This window comes from Notechis scutatus, chromosome 4, assembly GCF_049901735.1.
Source record: "Notechis scutatus isolate UNSWTSFEM ecotype Mainland chromosome 4, rNotScu1.2, whole genome shotgun sequence".
Taxonomy (NCBI): Eukaryota; Metazoa; Chordata; class Lepidosauria; order Squamata; family Elapidae; genus Notechis; species Notechis scutatus.
In genome coordinates, this window is record NC_142012.1 from 38,429,110 (window position 1) to 38,452,377 (window position 23,268).

The following is a 23,268-nucleotide window of genomic DNA, read 5'->3' on the forward strand; positions in this document are numbered from 1 at the left end:
TGGGAAAATGCCACCACTTGACACTGCTTATAAATTTTGTCAGAGCTTCAATTGAGTTATTTACCGGGTAAGTGACAGGATGAAATTGAATGCAGTACCTTTGTAGCTGAGCACAAAGAAAAGTTGACAAGCTCTGCTTGTCATGATGGACTAAAAGAAACTCTGAAACTCCTTGATCTGTACTATAAGGAAGAACAAGGGACTATCATCTTCTTGCATCTTTGTGTTGCTTTACTGTCATTATTATTATTATTATTATTATTATTATTATTATTATTATTATTATTATTATTATTATTATTATTTCAATTTAGATTGCCACCTATTCACCATGGTGACTCAAGGTGGCTTACAACATATAAAACCACAATTTAAAAACAATAAAACTCATAAAATCAAATAAATTAATATAGTAAAATCACCCTCCCCCCAGTGACAGCAGATTACACGAGCCATTTAATGGGCTCCATCCCGCTCTGGGTTCCCCAGGCCCGCTGGCAGAACCAGGTCTTCAATGCCTTCCAGAAGAGAATCAGAGTGGGGGCCAGTTTAATCTCTGAGGGAATGATGTTCCAGAGGGAGAGAGCCACCATGGAGAAGGCCCTTCTTCTGGGTCCCACCAGGTGTATCTCCCTCAAGATCACCCGCAACATTCCCTGTCTCCCCGTTCTGATGGGTCAGGTAGATGTGACCGGCAAGAGACGGTCCCTCGGATAGCCTGGTCCCAAGCCATGAAGGGCTTTAAAGATGACAAACAGCACCTTAAATTGCAACCAGAAGCAAATTGGCAGATTTGGAAACAACAGCAGTCAAATAACCTAAATGATAAGTGTTCTTACAATTGCTCTGGCATAACGTATCTTTGGATAAGAAAAAAAAGAATGACAAGACCAACAAGATAAATCAACTCAGTAAGAGCAATCATGCCTAATGAAACAAACAAAATGTTAAAAAATTATGATATTTATGTAGTTACTTACCAAACACATTTAAATTATATCAAAGTAACCAAAATATATTTTATCATCCCCAAGGCATGTCACAACTTTTGAGCACCTCTGAAGTTTGGAAATAGAAAATTGAAAAAATTGACATGCCCGAATAGTACAAATATAGTATGTTTTGGCCTTTCAGCCCATCTGTGCTGATTGAGGATGATGTTATAGTTCATCACATTTTATAAAGGGAAAAACACAGGCTTGTCCAAAACTGAACTGTTTCTTGAGATATTACCTTTGTATATCCAACCCAATGCTTAGGAAGTAATCACGGCAGGGGTGAGATTCTACCAGTTCACACCTATTTGCTAGAACCGGTTGTTAACATTCTAAGCAGTTCGGAGAACCGGTTGTAAAATGAAATTACTGGCCTAATCCTATAAGGAAGGCAGGAAGGAAACATTCTGGTGTTGCTTACAGAAAGTGCCTCTCCATTAACCCTTAGTACATTCTTGGCAGGACTAGACTTCCTGTCTCAGGAACGTCTCTGGAGTTTTTTCCCCCTCCTTTCTGGTACTTTGCTTGTGTGGAGTGACCATTCAAAGTTACAATGGCACTGAAAAAAGTGATTTATGACCTTTTTTCACACTTACGACTGTTGCAGCATCGCCACAGTCATGAGAGGCCAGGCGAGGAGATGGTGCCTCAATGTGATATTGAATTGGCCACGTCCAGCCAATAACATGACCACCAAGCCATGTCCACCCAGTCACATGACCACCAAGGCACGCTCACCACCTAAGCCACACCCATCACCTAAGCCATGCCCACCAACTAAGCCACGCCCACAGAACCAGTTGTTAGAAAAATTGAATCCCACCCCTGAATCACGTCCTGCTACTAGCTCATCTAATGTCATGTGAAACATGTCTGCAGTGCTGCGTGGATGCTGTGAGGAGATTTTAAATGCACCTAAACATTAGCATCCTTCATTGTTAGGTTTCAAGCTCAGGAAAAAACAATTTTCTATTCAACAGAAATGTTGTCATCTCTAAAAACTGAGAAACACAGATGCTACGCATGACTGCACTTTTTCTCAATGCATAATTGCCAAAAGTCACCAACAAAAAAATAATTCAAGAAAAGTTGCAACCTTATCTAATCTTATTACTCAGAAAAGAGTAATAAGCATAATTAGGGTAATACAAATTAGTCCTATGAAGAGAGAGAGAAGGAACTAGGAAAGTTTAGCTTTGAGAAATGGTTAATTTCTTCGACATGTGGCAAAATGTTACCCAGAAGATGATCAAGATTTATTCATCTCTACAAAGGTCAGGATAGAAAATGACACCTTCTAACCATGGGAAGCAAATTATTGCCGAATGCTAGAGCAAACAAATTACTGTCAGAGAAGTCTGATGGTGGAACTAATGGCTCTTTATTTAATGTGTTTAAATAGAAGCTAGACAACGCTTTTTCAATTTTGTACTGAAGAGGTGATTCATGCTCCCTTCCAATTCTATGATTTTATGACGAAGAGATATATGTGTTGCTTTCTACAAAGTGTTGAAGGAAAAAAAAGTGTGTATAGAAACACAAAATAACATAGCTATCCTTAGTAAGGTGGGTAACTTGAAATGGCTGACCAAATACAAACATATTTTTCAAATAGCTATTTGAAATTATAACATCTTAGGGAGAGCAAGATTCAAACAGCTTGACACAGTGGTCATATATGGTAGATTCCATTTTATACCCTACAATGAACATCTCTGCATTTGCAGAGCAGCACAAGTAGGAGAACTGGCTTACATCCTATTCAATTGTTGCCTCTTTAAGAGGGTGGGAGACAGATACCTCGGTCTATATACTAAACGAATGACCCACTGGGATCCCCCTATCAAAATAATTTACCTTATGTGTGGCCAGAATCCAAAAATAACATTTAACACAGCACAGTACTTAAGCAAAATGGTTCACTTAAGATCTGCATATGTGGGACCGATTGGGGTAGATTTCAGGGGTGACACCGAAATATATTTTTATCATATTTTATATATATATGTTAAATTGTTGTATTTTATTCCAGTTTCATTTTAGACTGTATTTTATTCCAATTTCATTTTAATTCGTATTTTATTCCAATTTCATTTTAAATAGCTTTTATCAAATTTTAGTAATAATTTGTTTCTGAAATTCTGCACTTCGATATGGCCTAAGGGCTAATCAATAAATAAAGCCACAAAACAGGGGGTGGGGGTGGAAAGGGAAGAAATGGAGAAGAATTAGATATGTCCCAAATGTGCCACTGGTGATAAGATGGCTAACTGTAAATTCAGGAAACTAATACAAAACTGTATAAATATTGTAGCAGAGATTTAGAAAAAGTCTTAACATATTCAAACCATAGACCAGTCATCTACAATGAAGGCAGAAGGACTCATCTGCCCTCTTTTGAGTGCATCTTCAAAAATGGTCATAAACAATTATAATTTTTTTTGATGATTCAAATTATACAGAGATGGGAAAGAATAAGTATAGAAGAGCATCTTAATGGAATTTAATTTTATTTTTAAAATTTAGATGTAAGTAGGATACATTTAATTTTGTCGACTCCCCACCTATTGATTAGTAAATTATAACTATAAGATAAAAGGTTAGGTGGGGCTCTCTGTCCCTAAATTATTCATGCCCTTACTGACCTTACCAATTTCTGATGACATCATAGATGTATCTAGTATGCTTATCAGCAATCCAGAAGTGTTTTACTCTGGTCTCCTTCCATGATGTTTTCTTAGCTTTGCAGTCTAGCTTACAAACTTGAAACATTCATATACAAGAAAATGCATTTAAAACAATTTGATTAAAATGGTTAGGACAGATCTTGTGTTCATGCCAAATGGTTTGCTACAAAAGAGGCTTGAACTCAGAGTGAATCTTTCTAGGAAATTAGCCTATTGCAAATTCATGGTGGAGATATTGCTTTTTAATCTTCCCAGTTTTATAGCCCATTTAATTAAAGATGGCAAACTCACCACATTATCAGGTGTGAATAAATGAACTTTATCAGTTCAGACAGGGATTTTAAAGGAACCACACTTTACAAAAATCAAATGAGATTTCCATGCCAAATTATTCAAGCCTTTATGGGCAATTTCTCTCAATATTATCTGGTTGACCAAATACATACAGGAAATGGTCATTCTAGGATGTGTATGTGTGTGTGTATAGAATGACCATTTCCTATATGTATTTGGTATAAATACATATAAATACAAATACATAAATATATTACACATATATACATATATATTTTGTGTGTGTATTAATTGCAATCTGCTTAAGACAGATTAAATCCTTTTTTTAACAGTAAATAACACAATTTTATAAAAGCTACACATTAGCCCCATTAATTTTCCTGCTTCTAACTCTCTTGTCCACCATATTCACTACAACCTAATGATGCTTCCATCATAACTAAAATAAGGTAATTTAGCATCAGTATTAGATAGACAGTGGTAGTGGGAAAATGAGTGAGTTACATTAAAATAATGCTCTGTGAGATGCCTTCAGTTGTGAAAAGACATAACATAATTGCACACAAAGGAAACGAAGCTGAAATGTATCAGTGTCTAGACAGGCATTTATCCATCTCTACCCAGTAGGATCACAAATCAGATCTTCTTTCTAATTCAAATGACTAATTTACTCCAAAATAATCAGAAATAGCTGATGAGCTGTGGTTGACTGGGTGTATCCTACATTGTACTGACTCTATTAAGACAGGACTATTAGAATGGCTTATTATGATTTTCCCATTGTGTATTTAGCTGCCTACTAGAGCAATTTAGAGAACTGTGTCTAAAAAAGGTAAAGATGTATGCATCTTTTTTTTCCTCCCAGGAATATTTGTATTTCTTGTCCATCAAGCTTTTTCTCTCTACTCTTTCATAAACATTAATTTTCACGCAAAAATAATTTTAAGGCTTAGTTTATCCAGTTTGATTAATTTGGTTACTAGCAACACATTTTTACAGTTTGCACCTTACATAAACACAAAACTAACCACATGGACAAGTTCTGTACAATTTATTAAACCACAAAAATGAACTAAGTTCAAAACAAACCAAGGCTAGCACATTATGCAAATGCAACCAGCAGGTCTTTAATTAATCTGATTAAGTGTATTGTGCAAATGCAACCGATAGATCATTTCAAAGCCATTGGAACAGGAAAAGTATATAACAATTAGTGCTTCTTTTTTAAAAAAAATCGCTGCTAGTGTTCAAAGTCTTGGATAAAATATTGATTTATTATTCATTTAAATTGAGTTATATTAATGATCCAGCTTACTAATGAGACCCTGGGTGGAAGTAAAGGGCAGAGGGAGAGGCTTTGAGGGATAGGACTGAGTCCAGGACAGGAATATAATGTGAGTAAATATCTAAAACAACAAAAAACAAAACCCTCCTCCCTAGTTCTTACAAAAGTAAAGAGAGGAAAGAAGAAAAAACAGACTTGCAAGTTTCTGTTCACTGACCTACATTGAATTCCTGCTCTTGTTACTTGGAAGAGATGACTGCAGCTGATAAAAAAATAAAAAAATGCAATATAAGTACAATTTAAAAATGCATCTTACAATCAACTAAAAGACAAAATGGCTGCTGAATGTATTTATTAAATTTATATGGCCATCCATCTCTCCAAAACAATTCTGGGTGGTTGAGAAAACAGTATTAAAAAAAATAAAAATACAACCAATAATCATGAAAATAAGTTACATAAGTTAGTAAGAGATAATACCCATAGGGTCCCACAATTAACATAGCTAGAAAAAGGCTTATTCACACTCTCAAGGCCCCAGGCTTGACAGCAGTACTAAGATTTGAATGCCTTGTGAAAGGCTAATAAGGTCAGGGCATGTCTGATTTTGGAGGGCAAGGAGGGAAGGGGGCGATGATGTTTTGGGAGGGCACCATAGCAAAAATATTCTCTGCCTATGTCTTGAGAGAAAGCACTCTCTTGGAACTGGACTCAGAGCATAATTCTCCTGCTGGATTGAATAGGACAGGTAGAACCACTGGGGAGAGAGGGTTCCATAAGTAACCCAGCATCAATCCAAGAGGGCTTTAAAGGTGATTACCAGCACCTTGAATTGTACCTGGAAGCATACCAGTAGCCAATGCAGCTTGAAGCTCAAAAATATATTATGTGTTTAAGGTAATGTATGTAGATGTTTTTCTATTCATTGTCATTTTGCCTGTGTTGTAGCTAAATATACTTTATTACCTTTATACCTTCATTTATTAGCTAGCAATATAAGCCAACTAGTGTAGCACATTATCTTTTGATTTATCTAATTGAAGTGATGTCCTCAACACTTTGAAATTAGAACACTGTCATATTTCTAACAAGGGAGAGTACATCAACTCTGCTTCACTTGTTTTAGATTCACAATTAAAAAAATTACTGACAATTAAAAATGTCATTTGTGAAGACAATTTGCAGAGCTTCTAATTACATGCATTAAAGTGAGGGTTTCTGATATTTAGAGAATTTCATGGAGTCTTACTTATTTCGTGAACCACCTACCTAAACTGTCAAGTCTCAAGAATGTATTTTATTAACGAAATTGTTTTGCTAACCTCTATGGCTACCTTGTTCTCAAAACAAATGACATAATTAGCAACATTATATTTTGGCTTAACATGTTGGATTAATCTACTAAATAAACCATGTTTTATGAATTAGTGAACTGTATGAACCCAGTCAATTCTGTTAGGATTTTTTTAAAGTCATAGTTAACAATCAATAGGTTAGTGCACTCTGTGAATTCAATTCTTAACATTGTTACACCGGATAAGATCTCAACATATATCTCAGAATTTCAGCGACTTAAATGCATCAGAGTTCACAATACATTCACAGTGAAAAGAAGTTAGGGCATCTTTTTCTGATACAATCCTTTTGTCTGACTCATTGGGCTCCAGAGTATCCAGAAGTCAAAGAAATAGTTTTAAGTAATGTCATATCAAGATAATATGAAGAATAATTTGTAGGTGCTGACAGCCCTAAAACCAAATTGGTGACCTTCAGCTGACTTTCTTCATTGAGTGTCATTTTCATTTGGAAAAAAGTCTTATAATGATGTCAAAATGGAAACATTTCCCGTCTTCATTTTGATAATAATATTTTCTTAGCTTCTCTCAGGTTTTGTTTATTAAAAAAATTACACGAGATGTAAATTAGATTCACACATCACTAAGTTTAATTTGGCTTAATATGTTTGGGTGATTTGTCAACAATATCCCTCCTATTAATTGAATGCATTTTCTATAATCATCCAGCTACCTCTATATCACTAATAGAGACTAGGATGCCTCAGTAGTGGCTGTTGCAACAACTTAAACATACAGTGTGGGAAACAGATAGTTGAGAGGTAGCACAAATTTGTAGCAGGATAGCACTGACAACAACTTACAGTGAGCCACAGATATATTAAGGTTCAAAATCTGCCACTCAGAAGCTCCATTTTGGCCGGAAACGTTGGAGGCAGCTCCAAGGGGGCAGCTTCATTGGCTTTGGAGGAAAATGGGGAGCAGCAGGCCCAGTCAGGCCAGGGACTTTCAGGATTGGGACGGCATGTAGGCTGGGAGGAAGGGGGGCAGGATGACCAAGAGAGGCTAAGCAGTGAACATGAGAGACAGAGCTCAGACGATAAACAAGGACCACTGCTCCTGTTCCTCAAGCACGGAGAATGGAGAGAAGGAGAGAACAGCACAGACTAACCCAACTACTCAGGAGGAGAGTGCCCCACCCCTCTTCCCAAAGCACACCTGAGGACTAAGACTTAAGGAGACACTGTGGGGATTTGGAACCAATACTGAATTCCTGGAGTGTTGAGTGCTGATGTTTGAACTTTCCTGGAGTCCTTGCATTCTTTCTGGATTTTTTGCTTCGCAGCTATGGTGCTCACAGCATTGGGCTGGACTATTTGCAGCCAGAGGTTGCTTGTGGTGTGTGTGTATGTGTCATCACTTTGCTCTGGGACTTGCCAGAAACGTGGGAGTGTTTGGGAAAATTTGGAGCAATAAAGAGATGGTTTGAATTTACCAGCTGCCTGTGTTACCTCTTATGGTGGTTTGACATTGAAATGAGACACAGGGAACTGTCTCTGAGAAAAATGCCAACCCTGAGAGAACTCAGGTAGCAGTATTTATTGAGAAAAACACAAGCAAAATATACAGTATGCATATTCAGAAAACAATGACCTCAACAGGAGATTACTTCACCAGCATGAGAACACACAATCTTGGAAAGTCCCAGATGTTACCTTGCTAGGATGAGATCATACAGCCACAGAAAGTCTCATGGGAAAGTTTGGAAAGTCCCATGAGAAAGCACAACTGTGTACCTTGTACCTTGAACTTTCACCCATTTTCCTATTCCTTCTAAACTGGCAGAATCAAAACAGAATGAGGCACTCTGAGCAAAGATACTCCTACCCCCACCAAGAATGCCCACATCTTCCTAGACTTACTGCTAGTTATACAAAGGCCTTACAGAAAATGATAAAATGATCAATAGGTTATATTACCACATTCCCTCCTTTTTTATTTATTCAAAGATAGGGGGTGTTTTAGTGGCATAGTACACAGTTCCCTCATGACCTGATCCCACACGCCGGAAGACTGAGGTACACATTTGTAATAGATTAGGAATACATTGAATAAAACAACATAATAAGATACATATAGCAATAATAATAACAACCCCTTGCAATAAGGAGCGAAACCATGATCCATCAGGAAGCCAGGACCACAGACTGTCCCAGAATGATGCATTAAACCCATCGGCTCCAGATTGATGCTGAGCAATACGATCTTCCATGTCCTGAACAGTCTTTGTAATGTTTGGCTCATAATTATGTATAAAAATACAGCAATGCGAATGAATTAAAGCACAAACTCCTCCTTGAGCAGCTAACATAATATCTAAAGCATATCGATTTTGCAAAGTAACTGTACGAATTTCAGACATTTCTACATTAATCATCTTAATATTCTTTATAGTATCATTAAACATAGCAACAGTAAAATTATTTAAAATATGAATATCCCTATAGTTCATTGCAATTCCCAAAGGCGGGATGAGACCTTGGGAAATTTGTGTCCATAGATTACCTCCCATGGTTAGGATCTGGAATTGCTCTGTTGTAGCACAAGACAACTGTTTTCTCCAGGTTGCATTCTTTATTAAATCTTTTTCCTCAAAAGGCACTCCATGCAATGTTAGTCCTTCTCCCACTCTCCCAGGAAGGTGCATACACAACCAACAATTGGTGATGTTCAAGTTTTTGGCAGTTGAGCGCAAATCTTTAATGTAATTATTATCTGTCCACAAATCATCGCCCAAATCTCCGGCACGCTGAACATGCTGTCGCTGCTCTCTCCGCACCCGAGCAGCCCAGGACAGATTAGGCAGAATCAACAGGATCAGGAACCACAGATACGCCATCCTGCTCCTCCGAAACTTCCTTCACAGGTGCCTGCGAATGATCAGGCCGAACACACCGACCAGGAACCCAACGAATTTGACCAAGATGTTCAACTGCTGCATAACCACGTCCCCACGTTATCAGCTCAGCAGGAACCCATGCCGGATCTGGAAGGAACCGCACCAACACCCGAGGTCTCACCGCATCTGTAGAAGGAGAAGAAAAATGCCTGCTGGCCGCACTCGCAGGGGGTTACCAGACAAATTTAAAAAATTTAAAGTATATAAAGCTAGATTTAATTGATCTTGAATCGCGGAAGCCCCAGGAGCTTCCCTCCTTTTTATTTAATTTAGTCAACATGGTCTTGAGCGTGGCATGTGAGCAACAAAACACACATTCACACGCTGCTCCAAACATCCTTGTAACAACAAAAGCAATCTTAAAATATCAGGTGATATTCAGGAGACAAATAAGAACCTGCTACAAAGGGTAACAAATTATACACATACAATGAATCCACTATTAAATTAAAATCCTGATTGTGAAAATTTTGAAAAGCCAAAACTACAGCAGCAAGTTCTGCCTGCTGGGCAGACTTCTGCTCTGAAGTCACTTTTGTATGCCAAATTCAGATTTATCTTTCCAAACACAAGCACCAAAAACTTTCCCTCCATCAGTAAAAACTGTAGGAGCATCTGATATGCCCAATGGTATCCTTTCTTACATTTTGGGCACACTGATTTAGGACGAACACCCTGTCCCATTGATCTCTTATTCTGCTGACTTTGACCTCCTCCAGGAGCCCGACATTGCGCTTTAAAATGTCCAGGCTTCCCACAATTGAAACAATTCCCCTTTGAGCATGTCCTGTTTGTAAAGCCAGAGCTAAAGTTTCCATGTTAAAAGACTGACTCCCAACCTTCCTACATGCATTAATCAAATCTGCGATTTCTCTCTCTCCACTTGCTACCAGTGGATTTAAAATCTTTTTGCAATCTGTGTTAGCTTGTTCTACTGCTAACTTAAAAAGCAACTCTTTCTGGGCGAATTGATTATCAATTTGTCTTTCAATAGCCAATTTCAATCTGCTAATGAAATTTTCATAGGGTTCATTGTTCCCTTGTTTGATGTTAGTAAAGGTCTTCTCACCACCTTCGCCGTCAGGGAGAGACCCTATGGCTTGAAAAATTATTTGTGGGAGAAGAATGAACCCTTCCTCAGGCATACCATCTCTCTGTTGTTCCACTGTTGTAAAATTACCAGCTCCGTAAAGCTGATCTGGGGTAACATTTGCTGTTCCCCTCTGGACTGCCAGCTGTCTCCATTTCTGATCTAACACCAAATATTGAGCTGGAGTTAAAATCATATTCAACAGAGCTTTCCAGTCAGCCGGAATCATTTTATTTCCATAACCAACTGCTTCTAACAATGCCTGAGTATATGGCGTTCTAACACCATATTCTTTTGCTGCTTGCTTAACTTCCCTCAAAATTCTGAGCTGTAAAGGCTTCCACTCCCGCTGCGGATTTAATGCAGCATCCATGACAATTTCTACTGGATTAAGTTGAACTTCTACTCCAAACTCCACCAAATCATCTCCTGATAATTCCCCTCTATTCTTTGCTTCTTGAATAGCTGCAGTAACTGCATCCACCTGAACCCTTAAAGGTAAACTCTTATCCTCTGACAAAGTATTTCTAGCGCCGGACAGTCCCCCAGATTTATCTGGAGGTGCCGTCGGCGGCAACAAACGTACCGCATGGTAAAGCGGCAAACCTTCTTCGGGGGTGCTAGGAGCGGTTGTTCATAAGTAGCTAACGCATCCATAATCACCCTCCAGGTTAACAAAATTGAAGAAGGGGCACGAGGTTCCTCGTGCAAAAATTTCCTATCTTTTTCCAGGACTCTACTTTAATACTACCTCCCTCTGGATATGACTTAATATTTTTCCAAACATACTGTAGTAAGTCCTCAATTTCTTTCTTTCCTACAGCACAACCCCTACTGCCAATTCCAAACCCAAAACTATTCCCAATGATCCCTCTCAATTCCCTGATGTGCTCTTTCTGAGCCTTCGAGAGATCTCCCCCATACTCACGAAAGAATCTATCTTCGTCCAGCGAAGAAGATGAGGGCCCAGTCGGCGTCCGCGACGATGAGTATAGGATGCGGGAAACGATAGCCTTCCAAGCTATCACGTCGGGTCACCATTTATGGTGGTTTGACATTGAAATGAGACACAGGGAACTGTCTCTGAGAAAAATGCCAACCCTGAGAGAACTCAGGTAGCAGTATTTATTGAGAAAAAACACAAGCAAAATATACAGTATGCATATTCAGAAAACAATGACCTCAACAGGAGATTACTTCACCAGCATGAGAACACACAATCTTGGAAAGTCCCAGATGTTACCTTGCTAGGATGAGATCATACAGCCACAGAAAGTCTCATGGGAAAGTTTGGAAAGTCCCATGAGAAAGCACAACTGTGTACCTTGTACCTTGAACTTTCACCCATTTTCCCTATTCCTTCTAAACTGGCAGAATCAAAACAGAATGAGGCACTCTGAGCAAAGATACTCCTACCCCCACCAAGAATGCCCACATCTTCCTAGACTTACTGCTAGTTATACAAAGGCCTTACAGAAAATGATAAAATGATCAATAGGTTATATTACCACAACCTCTGCCATGGCTCGGGTCATCACAGGATGAAACTAGGTTATTCCTGAAAAAAAAAGTGATGGTGGACCTACATACACAACTTTGACATTGCACACATGACTTATTTCTTAACTGAACTTTTATTTCAGGCCTGGTTCAATGGTGCCTTCTAAATACAAACTCAAAGTAAACCGCACCAAACTTGATTGCAGGAAATACGACTTCAGCAATAGATACAAACTCAAAGTAAACCGCACCAAACTTGATTGCAGGAAATACGACTTCAGCAATAGAGTGGTCAATGTCTGGAATACTCTACCCGACTCTGTAGTCTCTTCCCCAAACCCCAAAAACTTTAACCTTAGACTGTCTACTATTGACCTCACCCCTTTCCTAAGAGGTCTGTAGGGGCGTGCATAAGCGCACCAACGTGCCTACCGTCCCTGTCCTATTGTTTCTCTTATTCTTTTATTTTTCTTATATGTACCCATTTCATGTATTCACAACTATGTATACACTTATACTTATTATCTTGTAAACAATTGGCAAATCAAATAAATAAATAAAAATAAATCATATTTACCTTGCTGCATTTAGTTTTTCAGGTCTGTTTCCTGTACTCTTTGCATTGGAAAAGTATTCTTCCAGTATTCTGTGCTCATGGCTGGATATCTCCATATTATGGATATACATTCTGTTCTGTCCCAGTATTGGTGTTCTTTTTCTATTTCTATTTTCTATTTCTATTTTCTGAGTTCTCTTCCCATACGATTCATGTTAAATCCCTTTAAAAGGTGCTGTTCATTGGCATTTTTCCTTATTCTGGTCAGGTAGAGTCTCTTGTCAGGAATTCTTCATTCTTGCAACTATATTCTTTTATTAAAGAATTCAGTCATTCCATTGATCTTAGTTTTTTTACCCTGCTCATTCTGCTTTTTCATCTCTTGGAATGTCTTCAATTCCATGGCTATACCATTTGTCCTTACATTGATTACTAGAAAGAAATATTTTTCAGTTGGCTTAAAGAGCCTTGGAGTTGGAACTATCTTGCGATGCAGAACAAAAATATTGCTTTGGTCTATAAGACAGGATCGACGGCATTTATGTAATGGAATATAATTGTAATATAGCTATGGAAAGTTTGCTATTGGCAAAGGATGCTTGTCCTATTACCTAAAATGTGGAAGATCCTGAATTATATATTAAAACTTTTACACTGTATAACAAAGACGACCCCTTGTTGATCTGAACATCTGCTTTAGGTGATGGAAAGCAAATAAATGTAATTAAGTTTTATGAAATAAAAAAACATATTTAAGAATATTTGAAGAGCAAAGAACTGGTCTGATGCCTAATTAATCCTCTGGATATATTCATCTACTGTTCTCAGTGTGGGATATAGAAATGCTAGGGACATTTGTGTCAGACTGTTTACTAAAACACTTCTGCTGTTCATATTTTATTCAATTTTGTAGCATTCAACATTTCAGTTTTAAAATATGAAGCTCTTGCCATTTTTTCCTAACCAACAATATACATTTAAATTACAAATATGCATTAGAAAAGGGCAATAATTAATATCAGGAGTAAGTATTAAATGAGGTGGTGGTAGACTTGATAGGAAAAAAAAATAGGATAGGAAACTATTTTGGTTTCACACTCCCTGTTGACAGTTGTAAAAATATATGATGATTTTAATATACAAAGAACCCTTCTGGCTAGAAAAGTTTATAACAGCTGTGATTCATCGGTTATATGTATATTTGATCAGGAACATCGCTTTTTTCCTCTATATATTTTTATGGGAACTGTCAAAAAGAAGATTGAATATAAATAAACACTGCAAAATTGGCATGTGGCACAATGGGTAACAATTTGCATTTGCATTTTGTTTTGTAGAGACTAATGTCATATGGGTAGTAATTATTCCATTATTAAAGAAACAAATTTATTTTTTCCCTTCCTCCAGGATTTAAGAGTAGCATATACTGGAACATTTCTTTTTTGTATGTACTACTGAAGGAGAGATTGGCTAAGGAACTGTCTTCTTCAGTTCCATCTTGCAGCTCGCGGGGGACTCCAAATATTTGCCCTACAACAGTGGTTCCCAAACTTTTTCAGTCCACCTCCCCCTTGGTGCTACAAACTCATCCTTGGTGCCCCCCACCCAGGGATGGGATTCAAATTTCTGTGGGCATGGCCTAATTTAAGGGTATGGCTTGCTGATCATATGACTGGATGGGTGTGGCTTGCTGGTCACGTGACTGAGTGGGTGTGTCTTGCTGGTCATGTGACTGGATGGTGTGGCTTGCTGGTCACATGACCTTGTAGGTCTGGTTTGGTGGTCATATGACTGGGTGGGCATGGCCAGGTGACTGGCAAACCAAATACAAGTTGTCCTCACTTAATGGCTGGATGTTTAGCAAGTCTTCTAATTTATGACTGGCCTCCCTAGAGCTACTTGACCTGTTTTGGGAGTTTTGACAGCCATGCACACACATACACACACACACTCCCTTCTAACCCTGCTGGAGCAGGTCATTGGACTAGAATCGGCAAAGTATCTCTGATTAGATTCTAGCAGTGAATAGAATCTAATCAGAGATGCTTTGCTGATTCTTGTTGATTTGTTTTATTTGTATTTCTTTATTTTATGTTGCTGAACTGCATTGACATGTGTGTCCCTCCCTTCTTGTGCACAGCCCAGAAGCTTTTGTGATTCTTTGCAGCAAAAATTACCAACCTCTGGCTTTGCTCTACTTTTCAAACATGCCGCCACTGCCGTGTTCTAGGTGCCGGCCCCGCAGGTCCACCCCATTGAGCCCGTTCCCCTGGAGGGACCTGCCCAAGCAAGTCTGAGCGGAGTGGTGCACCAAGTCAATGGAGTGAGCCTGAGAGAGGGAAAGAGAGAGAGAAAAAAGAAAAAGAGAGAGAAAGAGAGAAAGAAGAAAAGAAAGAGAAAAGGGAAATAAAGAAAAAGGGACAGTCAAAGAAAGAGGGGAGAATGGGAGGAAGGGACAAAAAGAAAAAGAAATAAAGGAGGGAGGGAGGGAGAAGAAAGATATCTATTCTAGTCTAATCACCTGCTCCAGCAGGGTTAGAAGTGTGTGTGTGTGTGTGTGTGTGTGTGTGTGTGTGTGTGTTCTCCTGGTAATTTACCAGTACATTTTGGTTTTGCCTTCTTCAGAACTGGCACTGTAATACATTGGGGAAAAGTAATTTTTTAGGGTGGAGGTCTGGTCCAATGGATCCTGTTTAAAGCCTCAACAAAATGTGAGAGCTTCCTCATAGTCTTGACCATGTTTCGTCCACAAAACCATTAACAGAAGCCAAAGATGTTTCAATGTACTGGCAAAGATGCTGGCAAAGATGTTTCAATGTGGAAAAGGGCCTCAAGTCTAAACTAGGCCTCATTTCAATCTGATGCATCAGGTCTCTCTCTCTCTCTCCCCCTCCCCCCCTTTTTCTTTGTCCCTTTTTCTTTCTTTCCCTTTTCTCTTTTCTTCCTTCTTTCTCTCTCTCTCTTTTCTCTTTCTCTCTTTCCCTCTCTCAGGCTCATTCCATTGACTTGGTGCACTGCTCCACTCAGACTTGCCCTTTGTTTGTTTGATTGTTGCACTTGGGCAGGTCCCTCCGGTGCAGCAGGCTCAATAGGGTGGACCTGTGGGACCAGCACCTAGAACGCAGCAGTGGTGGCGCGTTTGAAAATTAGAGCAAACCCAGACTGGCTTTGCTCTACTTTCCCGATGTGTCTGCGGGGCTGGCGCCTCCTTTCTCCCACACTTCTCCTCCCCTTTCCTTCCTTTTCTCATTTCCTCACTTGCTTTATTTTTTTCTATTTTACATCATGATAAAACAATAATAAAGAAATAATGAAGAAAAACCATTAGAGAAAGGACCCTTGTTATAGCAGTGCTTCCTATTCCACAGCTGAGATATGCAAATTTCTGAGGGAAAAAAAGTTCATCACGACTCCACTTCTATGTCCGCAGTTTTATATTAGCAATTTCCCCCCAAGATGTTACTTTGTATATTTTTTTCTGATGAAAGTATCGATTGTTGCACTTTGAAATGATGGGCAGATGTTGAAATTGTCCGAGGAAAGGAACGGAAAATGGAGGAGAAATGGCCAAACTTTGTTCCGGGATCTTCATCAGGGGCTGTTTTGCAAGGAAAAGTGGGATCCCGAACTAGAGAAAGAAAGGGGGATATGCCTTCCCATTGGGGGCTGAGGGGGGGATCGGAAGAGGCTCTTCGAGAGAGACGTGGGTTTCAAGGAGGAAAACGCTGTTTTCTCCTGCAAAGCCAAGAGATCCCTATGGAAATCCCGTCAAGGGGAGGGGTCCTGGGGAGAGGATCCGGCTGGATTGGGGGGATCCCTGCAGATCCTCTCCGTCTCTCCCTGCATGGACTGCCAGCTGAGGGTTTTCCTGGCTTCCTTTCGGATTGGGGTGAGTGTGGCCCCCCCAAGTCCTGGCTGTAGGGCTGCGCCTCCCCCTTGTCCTCCGCAGCATCTGCTGGGGGGGAGCCTGAAGGATCCCTCAAGCTCTGGCTCCATTTTGCCCATCTGGAGTCTTGGCAGCTCCAACCTGGGCACCCTCTGGGCACTGTGGGAACTCAAAGGGCATCTAGTCTGCCCCTCCAGGTGCACAGAGAAAGGGAGACTGGATGAGAATCATGGGAGGGGTGCAAAATGAACTCCACCCTCCCCTCTGGAGCTGGCATGAAAGATCCCCCAAGAATGCAGCCCCCCAAGACTGAAAAGATCCCCCTCCCACTTTCTCTGCTTCTCTCTCTGCCCCGGAACTTTCTCCTCCATCAGGCAAAGTCAAGGGAGGCTCCGCCCGGAGACTGATGACACTGGAGCAGGGAGAATTCCCATTGGTGCTTCAGCTCATTCTGGCCCCTCCCAGCTAAAAACTCTGAGAAAAACGTTTCCTCTCCCTCAACACACATTCCTCCTCTGTCACATACAAACACACATAAACACACATGTTGATTTCATGGGTAGATTCTGCCATGGGAAGAGCTGCTGCACTGGACGATAAGGGGAAGAGAGGTAGCCATCTGCATGCCACCTATTTCTCCCCCCCGGAGGCTGCTGGACAGGGTACCAGTGCCCCCTGCCACCTCTTAGCACCCCCCGCCAGCGCCCTTGCCTTTTAGCACCCCCCTAAGGCACTGCACCCCAGGGGGAGGTACCACCCATTTTGGGAACCACTGCCAGATCCATCTGTTTTCAGTCTCAATATGTAACTCATGTTGAAATTTAAAAGGAGAATTTTAATGCTTAATTATCTGATTCTCTCCAGAACACAAACAGATGTTGATTTCATTATATGTTCAGCAGCCATAACTGTTTTTTTTTAAATAGAAAAACCAAATTTTTCTAGGCACAGCCGAACTGATTTTGCAGAATATGGGCAGAAGTTAATCCCTTCTTCCTTATTAGTGTTCATAATAACAATAATTCCCTTTAGTGATAATTAACATTAGGGGAAGAAAAAGACACTCCAATGTTACCAATAGGAGCTTTTTCCTAATCTGTATTGCCTTTCTTGGGGATTTTAACTAGAATTACAGAAAAAGAGGAAAAGACCAATTCCTGTCCAATTTAAATTAATTATCATGAAAAACTTGATTTCCAAAAGTGGCAAGTCTTTTTGGTATTTGCAAAAAGCATTAATTCATTGATCCCAAAATCTTCAGTAATAAAGCTTTGTGTTGTCAGATATCTGTATTTATGTCATCTATTTATTTACCATCTATCACTGATCTCTGCTTTCATCAGTAAAACTGTATACTTCTATGACTATATAATCCTTTATATATATATAAGTGAAAACCATCTTCAATTTTTTCTGCACAAAGGGAAGATTCTGTGTTCTTGCCTCAATTAAGCTCTTTCTAGCCAAGTTGTTAGCACAGCTTCTTCATGGAGCCTGCTCCGATCGTCAGCATCATGTTACACCATTGGAAACAGTCCAATACAAATTTATTAGAGCAATTCTCCACATGCTGCATTGTGTCTCAAATGCACTTCTGTGTCTGGAGACAAGATTGATAAACGTCGAAGCAAGAATCTCTATAGCTTCTTTAAATCTCTGGCTAAACGAAACCTTAATTTCTTCCTGCAAAGTCTTGCTTCATTAATCCTCCAAGACAAATTCTCCTCTTCATGGATCAAGGTTGTTGAGTCCAACCTTGCCAAACTAGGCTTCTCTCCAGCCTCAATTCTCAAGTTGGTCTACAACCACACAAAACAAACCTTGGGACAAAGGGTAGAGGACATCAAGAGGCAAACAGACTTAGGGAAAGTGTTGTTTCTAGCTCCAGACACTATTAGATATGTTGTTACTCCTACCAGTTATCTTAGCCAGATGAGTCAGCAAACCACCAGAAAGCATTTTCACTCGCCTGGTGTCATGTGCTTCTAATCGACTATCCCGTACTGCAAGTATAAAAAGATACCATTGGTTGAAAGATTCTGCTCCTGTGGCTCAGGAGAGGCGGAGACCGTTGGACACATAGACCTTCAATGCTCTTTCTATAGAGATATTTGGAAAAAAACAGATCCTCCAAATAATCAATAGGTATCCTGGCCGTTCTGACACCCCTTATCTTCAGTGGCTGATTAAGGACGAACAGACTGTGACTATAGCACAAGTGGCTAAATTCTGCGCCGCAGCACTGGGGATCTGTTATTTATTTTATTCTAGAATTTTAAACTGGATAATCATTGAACATTTTTATTTGTTCTGGTATCTGGTCTTTGGCTGTAATAAACTTGATTTGATTTGAAATCCTTTATACTTGTTTTCAATGTGACTGCTTGCTAGACAGCTTCTAATTTTCATAATATTTAGTCAATATCTTGTCATATTTTTATTTCATTTTTTTCAATTTCACATTTTCCAGCTGTCAAATAAAATAAAAATATGTAAAAGAAGAAACAGACATCCTGCAATCTCCAGAACCTAAAATTACATTTAATGTACTTAGTGAGCTTTCATCAGCCTCTGCTGACATTGTCAGAGTTTTAAGCTACCATTACAGATATGTTTGCCTTTATATAACATTAACCAATTTAACCCTCTGCATGTGTGTTAGGCCCTCTCAACTGCCTCCCATCCGTAATTAGTTCTGCTATTTTTACCTCTGTCAGGTTGGTCAAAAGAGGCTTATCTCTTGTTATTGCTGCCTGACCCAGCCTGGAATGTTTATCTCTAGGAGGTGATGTTAACATGCCAGCTATCTTAATTTGTTTTCCTCGTGACCTTGTAGTTGGCCCAGCTCATTCTTCATTATTCCTTTCTGCTATAACTTGAGGCAGCTCTGCCAAGCTCCTCTGTATTTGGACAGGCCTGTCTATGACTTCATAGGGTGAGTCCACATGTCCAAGGATAGGGGGCGCCATCGGTCCCTGCTTCCCAATGAGAAGTGATCTCTGCTCCTCCTGCAGGGTCTTTCTTGGTGTCTCAGTGCCTGGTAGGCCAGTGGTAGTTCGATATGCCTATTGATAGAATTGCTGTTGAAAACCAGGCTTCTTTTAAAAGGCGTCCTCCTTTGGTCATATCCCAGGCAACAACCTCAGCTTCTTGAAAGCTGAGTGTGTGATTATGCTCCTGCATATGTGCCCAGATCTGAGAGCACTGTTCTTTGCACCGGACAGCCAGTTCGTGTTTGTGTATCCTGGTCTGTAGCCACTTGGTTGTTTCCCTTATGTAATTGCTTGCACAATCACCACTGTTGATGCAGTAAACCACCGAAGATGTCTCCTCCTACCCAGTATATATACTCTGCGTGTGTGTGTGTGTGTGTGTGTGTGTGTGTATGGAAATTACATTGTACTAAACTAAAATCTATTAGTTTGCTACTTTAAGAGTTACCTTGACTCTTTATATGAATTTACATTGTAGTAAATGAATGCCACACCCTTCAGTCTTCTAAGCAGGCAAGATTCAAAATATTTATTTCATACAGGATTGTATTTGTTAGTTTTTCCTCTACTGCCCTAGTTTAAAGCTAGGCTATGATTCAAGAAGTTGTAAATTAATGCCATCCACGTATCTTTGAACTTCAAGACCAGCACACTATTGTTGGGAAATGCCAGCCACGTAGCAGGCAGGCATGAAGCATTGAAGTACCCTCCAAGCCACAGGAGATGCAGAATTGACGCCCTTAAGCTCCAAAGAATCTTATTCATTTGTTCCCAGAGGAGGCTGGCAGTCAAAGAAGATTCTTGAATAACAGACAGAATATACTACAGTATCGCGTTTGAACATGTGGACCTGGTTGCTTGTACCTGATAACTGCCACACAATTAGATCTATATATAGCTTTTTATACAAAAATGAATTTCACACAGAGGAAACAAGAAAAATACAAAAAATGTCAGATGGCATCTCTTAAGGTACAAAGATTACAACACATATAGCGTAATATTATTAATTTCTTAATAATTTAAGATACACACACACACACTTTGGCCACCTAAGGACTCACTGGAGAAGAGCTTAATGCTGGGAAGGATTAAGGGCAAAAGAAGAACGGGACAGCAAAGAATGAGGTGGCCGGATGGAGTCACTGAAACAGTCAGTGTGAGCTTAAATGGACTCCGGAGGATGGTAGAGGACAAGAAGGCCTGAAGGTCCATTGGATTGCGATGGGTCGGACATGACTTCGCGACTAACAATGTGTGTGTGTGTGTGTGTGTGTGTGTGTGTGTGTGTGTGTGTATTAGCAGAGGAAATAATAATGTGGCAGATTTTTATAAGCAAACTATTTATCATTACTTATTCTTTGATTCTAGCTCCATCTAAACATCTACCAGTTCAACTAGTTAAGTGTATTTAAGTAGTTATTCATACAGCAGTGTGGCCTAAAGTTTGAGTGAAAAAAGTAAGCCAATTAACAATTTAGCTTCAGCGTTGAAGTAGAAATACTTTGCTGATGATATCAGATTGGGAAATCACACTTGATATGTAGCAATGATAAAATTAAAACTAGACATTCAAGACTGAATTTCTGACTAAATTTAAACAATGGCTTCTTTATATATCATGTGTCACATAACAAGACAAACATAGATATTTAAAGTAAAGTTTTTAATTTAAAGATGGAAGTTCTGAGTTCACAAATTTTTTGAGGATTTGTTTTTCCATTATCTTTGCATATTTAGTGTTTTTACAGCTACTGTTGAATCCCTATTTTTTTTGTCATTAATGACTTTGTTGTCTCTTGTTTACAATTTCCAGACTTTATTCTATCAAATCTGCTTCCTTCTATTTCCTTGTCTTTGACAGTTTCTTTTCACACTCCTGCTTAATGAGTTCTTTAAGTTAATTCCAGTTTCTCTGGTTCTATGTCAAAGTGGCTCGGGGCTTCAGATGATTGCTGAAGTTCTCTTTGAAAATTGTGGCTATCATTAAGTGTTGTACCTTATGATTCTTGATGAATGTATCTTTTCTTTTATGTATACTGAGAGTATTTGCACCAAGACAAATTTCTTGCCCAATATAGAATTCTATGACTATGACTATATTTAGACCATTTGTGGAAACTGTTGACTTTCTTCTTCTCAGTTCCACTTGGAACTTGCATGTGAGGAGTTCATGATCTGTCCAACAGATAGATCTGATAATGTCTTTGATGTTATAATTGAACTCTTTCACATTCTTTTAGTAATAACATAGGAAATTTGATTTCTATACATTTCATCTTGAAATGTCAGTAGATTTTCATTTTTTAAAAACCATTTTTCTTTATTTTTCATGTCTTGAGTAATAAACATAGTGATCATAGTGACACAGTGATCAGACTGAAAGTATCTAATCCCAATCCTTCTCAATTTAATATGTCAATTTGTAATTGTCAACACTTTTTACTGTGTCAAGCGTTCCGTGTTCATGCTTCTTAGATTCCAGCAGGATCCCAGTGGCATAGTGGTTAAACTACAGTATTGCTGGCTAACTCTGCCCCATCCTGGAGTTCAATCCTGATGGGGCTTGAGGTTGACTCAGCCTTCAATACTTCCAAGGTCAGTAAAATAAGAATCCAGATTGTTAAGGGCAATCTATTGACATTGTAAATTGCCCAGATAGCGCTGTGAAGCTCTACAGGGTGGTATAATAATCCTAAATACTATAGCTATTGCTATCCCATGCTTTCATTGTATTTCTGTAAATTTCTTATCAATCATTTTATATTCTTTATCCATGTGGTTTTCTTGGTAAAATTCAAGAGTGGTTTGCCATTGCCTTCTCCAATACAGTATGAATTAAGACCTTTGCCGTTGTCACCAAAGTGATCATTTACATCCAGCATCTTCCTATATTGCTATTATCCAATATAGGTCCCTGTTTGCTTTAGCAAGGCAGCTGGGATGACCTTTATGCTTTGGGTGGCCTTGGTAAATTTATTTAACGAATTTGCATAGCCAAATGTACAATTATATACTTTTAACAAATATATATTCAAATATATAGCAATAAATATATAAGATACTACACTTGATCTTAGTCAAAAGGCCGAGAAGCGATATATAAGAAATATATACTTAACAAATATATAGATGGATGGCAAATATATTTATAAATATATAATTTATTTGCCATCCTCCTACATATTTGTTAAATATACAAATATAACACACACACACACTCTGCACATGATATAGCATTCAGAGTATTTTAGTAAAAAAACTCTCAGTGAAATCCTCATGAATTAAGCTATATTTAACTAGAAGTTGAATCTGATATGAAGTATCCTGTGCCCTGCACCCGTGAGTTCCTTCTTTTTATTAATATGAAATCTATCAATATAACAACTTGTATGATGACAGTGTTGAAAAGGTCATGCAAACAAGAAGCATCAATTATTGTAAATATAATATTGTAAAAAAATCATCTGGTTCTTCCAAAGGCGGTATATTGACAAACAGATTTACAGCACTCAGTGGATTATTACAGATTTCTATGCAGGACAACAGGTGAAAGACAAGAGGTCTAAAATTCTATCTATTTGTAAGAAGTATATTACTGTATTTACTCCTTCTTTAAAATGCTTTTCATTCTTTAATTACTTTTAAAAGACTCAATTACTATTTTCCTGCAATTTTATGTCCTCTCAAGTATCTGGGATAATCCACAGAGTTATTTGCTTTTATTT

At 38.9% G+C, this 23,268-nt stretch overlaps 1 non-coding gene across 1 annotated transcript; it reads right to left on the minus strand.

The window, feature by feature from the left end:
• Positions 1–22,455: 22,455 nt before the first annotated feature.
• LOC113411900 (U2 spliceosomal RNA) lies at positions 22,456–22,640 on the minus strand. Its single transcript, XR_003370847.1, has one exon. It is a non-coding gene; the product is annotated as a U2 spliceosomal RNA (small nuclear RNA).
• Positions 22,641–23,268: the final 628 nt, after the last annotated feature.